Genomic DNA, 4,908 nt, shown 5'->3' on the forward strand with positions numbered 1-4,908 from the left:
ATATATATATATATATATATTATAATATATTTTTTTAGAGAAGGAATTAATTTTTTAAAAGTGTAACTAAAGATAATTTTTAGAGAAGATTTTGAGTTTGTGCATCTAAATATCATATTTAGAGAAGATTTCGTAACCGTAACTAACGAGGACTTTTAGAGAAGGTTTTTTAAAAGTGTCACTAAAGCCAACATCTTTAGAGAAACTTTTCCATTATCTTCTCTAAAAGTATCTTTTAGTAACTCTTACAAGCCGTCACAAAATACTTGAAAAGTGTCATTAATATATATACTTTTAGAGAAGCTTTAAACAAAAAGTTGACTAACCTTTAGAGAAGTTTTAAAAGTGTGTCCAAAGCCTCAATTAAGCGTCTCTAAAGGCTAACAAAAACATACCCTCCGAAAACCCTCTCTAAAACCTTCACCTACCGTCACACAGAGAAGCTATTTGACAAAATTGAAAAACTTATCTAAAGGCTTTAGAGAAGCTTTTAGGACTCTTAAGTACAAAACAATACCTTCTCTGAAGGTCATTTTTCTTGTAGTATGGGTATAATAGGATAAGAGTGGCATAATCAAATTTTGGAAATTATGATCTTTTGATCATGTGATGAATTGAGTTTATCACATCAGTTGGATGAGACAAATTGGGTTTATCACATTAGTTGGATGCAACAAAATGTTTTTATATATATATATATATATATATATATATTTGATGCGACAAATTGATGTAGTATGAGTATGATGCGACAAATTGTTTATTATATTGGTTAATGTGATAAGATGATGTTGTTTTATCTATATGATGCGACAAAAATGTCGTTTCGATAAAATATTGTTTATTTGTTATTAATACAAATATGGGCTTTTAAATAATGTTTTGGTGACTTTCACCATGTAATAGCAATCAAAAGGGATTACTCACTAAACCTTTTGGTTTAACCCTCATTTTGTGTTTTAAAATATGCATTATAGGTCGGGCACGTATGGAGAGTAAGGGGAAAGGAAAAATGTGAAGGGATTATGATTGTTTTACATTTGTGAAATTTGGGAAGTTGTTATTGTACATGTACGTAAGAACTTGATATATCTTTAAGTCATGTACTGATGTAAATGCAAAATTTGTAGCTAATTTTGTATGTAGCATTTTGTACATATTTGGGACCAATGTGTATATTTCTATTTCATGTTGTATGAAATATGTGGATTAGATGCAAATGTGGAATGAGGTGTTACAAGTTTGGCATTAGAGCCTGAGTTTAAGATATTTAGGTATTCAACATGAYGCCTAGACTTAAACTGTATTATTTGCATATTAAGGGTCCCTGACATTTGTAGAACCTTTGGAAATAAATATAATGTGTTACAAGAACGATATGTATGGTAGATTCAAATTACAACTGGTCAATGTAATCTTAGGTTTACAGGTACATATTTGTGCTTGGATACATTATTATATTTGGGAATATGATTATGTGAATATTAAATTTTGTGAATGATCATATGACAAGCCATTCAAGAAGATCTGAAAGAATTACAAAGACCGGAAGAAAGAGATAGCTCTCCTGAAAATATTCAAGAGAATCTACCTGCTGGCTGGGTTAGAGGGAGAGGCAGAGGCAGGGGTAGAGGAAGAGGTTGAAGAAGAGGACGAAGTATTTTTCTTGAGATTCATCCGGAACAAAGGGAGTCGATCCAAGAAAATGTTAATGAGGAGTAGGAAGGAATCAAATTTGTGAATCTGGAACAGACTTAACATCTTGAGTACGTAACTCGGGATATGCTTGCAGAGGAGATGAGTAAACTCCGAAACACTTTAACTTGTATATTGGGAATACCTGCTCGAGTGGAAACTGAAAGAGTTGAAATAAATCATCAAGTCCATACTTCCAATGAAAGAGGAGGTGATATTAAAATGTTTCTGACATGTAAACCTCATACGTTTTATGGAAACAGAGCCCCGACAAAGGCCATGTGTTGGCTAAAATAGATTGAGTCGGTCTTTAATACTAGCAAATGCTTATATGAAGATCGAGTTAGATTTATTATTTCCATGGTCAAATCAAATGCTCTGTATTGGTGGGAAGTTGAATCACTGTCCAAACCAAACATTTAGCAATCAATGTCATGGATGGAATTAACAGACATATTTAAAGAACAATTTTTCCCAAAAGCAGTAGTGAAGCAGCAAGAGGAGGAAGCTCTAAAATTGGAATAGAGGAATCGAACGATGCGGGAGTGTACAGAGAGATTTATTAAACACTTAGATTTGATGAACATTATATCTCCTCGGCATCCCGCAAGGTATAACGATATATTTGGGGATTGAAACCCTCCTGACTGGTCAGTTGAATTTCAAATTGACCTAACATCTGGAGCGACACCGGTAGCTAGAGCACCGTATCGTCTGGCACTGTCTAAGCTGAAAGAGTTAATGACATAGTTGATAGAGTTGCTAGATAAGGGTTTTATCAGACCTAACACATCTCCTTGGGGTGCTCCAGTTTTATTTGTTAAAACAAAAGATGGGTCGATGCGGATGTATATTGATTATCGAGAATTGAACAAGCTGACAAAAAAGAATAAATATCATTTATCTAGAATCGATGTTTGTTTGATCAATTAGTTGGGGCAGCCATTTCTCTAAAAACGATTTACAGTCGGGATATCATCGACTAAAAGTTTGGGATAAAGATATAACCAGAACTGCTTTTTGTACCAGGTATGGACATCATAAGTTTCTAGTTATGCCGTTTGGTTTGACTAACGTTCCAACCGTATCGTCTGGCACTTTCTAATGAATATCGTTCAAAATATGAATGTTCATTGGGTTTTTTTCGGGATTTTTTTCACTATTTTACCACTTTAACTAGTTGTACAAGTCATAAGAATGTATCCAACATGTTTTATAAAAGTTCAAGAAGTTATTTAACATGTTTTGGATTGTTCAAGAACTTATTTGTTCCAAAAATTGTCCAAGGACTTATTTAACATTTTTTGGAATGTCCAAGGACTTATTTAACATTTTTTGGAATGTCCAATGACTTATTTGTTCCAAAAATTGTCCAATGACTTATTTAACATATTTTGGAATGTTCAAGGACTTATTTAACATGTTTTGGAAAGTCCAAGGACTTATTTGTTCCAAAAATTGTCCAAGGACTTATTTAACATTTTTTGGAATGTCCAATGACTTATTTGTTCCAAAAATTGTCCAAGGACTTATTTAACATATCTTGGAATGTGGAAGTGGGATCATATCATGATAGATTTCATAATGAAAGTGACACGAACTCCAAAAGGGTATGATGCTATTTGGGTTATTGTAGATTCTCTGATAAAGTCTACGAACTTTCTACCGATCAATAAAACTTATCCTTTAGAAAGACTTGCGAAGATCAATATCGATGAGATTGTGATTCGTCACGGTGTTCCATTATCAATCATTTCAAATAGGGACATTTAGTTTACCTTAAAATTTTAGGAAAGCTTTCAGAAAGTGTAATAACCGGGTCTTGGTTATTACCCAAGGTATTTGTTATGTGAATTAATTGTTTATGTGGATAAATGCTTACATGGGTTAAAATGTGTAAGTATATGTATATCATGCATGGGGATATATGCATAATATATATATATATATATATATGTGTGTGTGTATGCATGATATTATGTGCATGAGTTTATATACATGCAGATGGTTTTCTTTTATTATATATGTATGCATGCCATTTCAGGGTATGTATGCATATATGTGGGTAAAGCAAAAATAACCGACTTTCCAAATTTGGAAAGTATAAATATGGTGGTTTGGGAGGAGGCATAGTTTTTCTGGCCTCTTTGAGATTTTAGAAATTTTGAGAGAAAAGTTATCCGGAGATCAAGTAGAATCAATTGCTTTTCATCTTCTTCAAAATCATAGTTTTTGTATAAAAGGTGAGTGATTTCTAAACCTTTTTGCATAAAATTTATTACTAGTTTCACTTGAATGTAGTATATTATTGCAAAGAAATCAGTATTTTAATTAAGGGTCTTTATTCGGACAAAGGGTGACCGAATTAAGTCTAAACAGGACAAAACTTGTCCGGATTACTCTTAAACAGGATAAGAGGTGTCCGATTTATTCATAAATCGCTTAAGTACTGTGCGATTTAGTGTGTTAGTGAGAATTTTGAAATATGTAAACCGGACAAAGGTTTTGAACGGAGAAGTATGAATACGACCAAGCATTGTGCGGTTTAGCCTTAAATCGCCTAAAGGTTGTGCGGGTTAGCTGTAAATCGATCACGTATTGAGTGGTTTAGTCTTAAACCGATCATGTGTTGTCCAGATTGTTTTAAATCGGACATTCATATGATTTAGCCTTAATTCGACTATGGTTTTCCGGATTAGTAAATTGGACAAAAGGGACAAGTGTTGTCCGGATTGTATATCCGGATAACTTGTCCGGATAACTTATGTTTGATAATTTTAAGTGTTTAATATTCTAAGACATTTATATAATTTAAAAATGTTTATTATTGGGTTTAATTGTGGATTTATAAAAGGGTATTTTATATCTTTTTAAATAAAATGATATGTTCCTACCAAGCGTGGTGACGTAAGTCTGTTTTGGTATGGAACTGAATTTGGGAAACTATTTCTACCAAGCGTGGTGACGTAAGTCTGTTTTGGTATGAAACTATATTTTGGGAAACCTTCCTACTAAACGTGGTGACGTAAGTCTGTTTTGGTATGGAAGTGGATTTTGTAAAATTGTTTCTACCAAGCGTGGTGACATAAGTCTGTTTTGGTATGAAACTTGTTTTAAGTGGTAGTTCCCCCAGACATGGTGACTATTGTCTGTTCTGGCTTGGAACTGGAATTGGGTACTTTCAGACATGGTGACTTTTGTCTGTTCTGATAA

Source organism: Cynara cardunculus (genome assembly GCF_001531365.2).
Source record: "Cynara cardunculus var. scolymus isolate 2C chromosome LG 9, CcrdV1, whole genome shotgun sequence".
Lineage (NCBI taxonomy): Eukaryota > Viridiplantae > Streptophyta > Magnoliopsida > Asterales > Asteraceae > Cynara > Cynara cardunculus.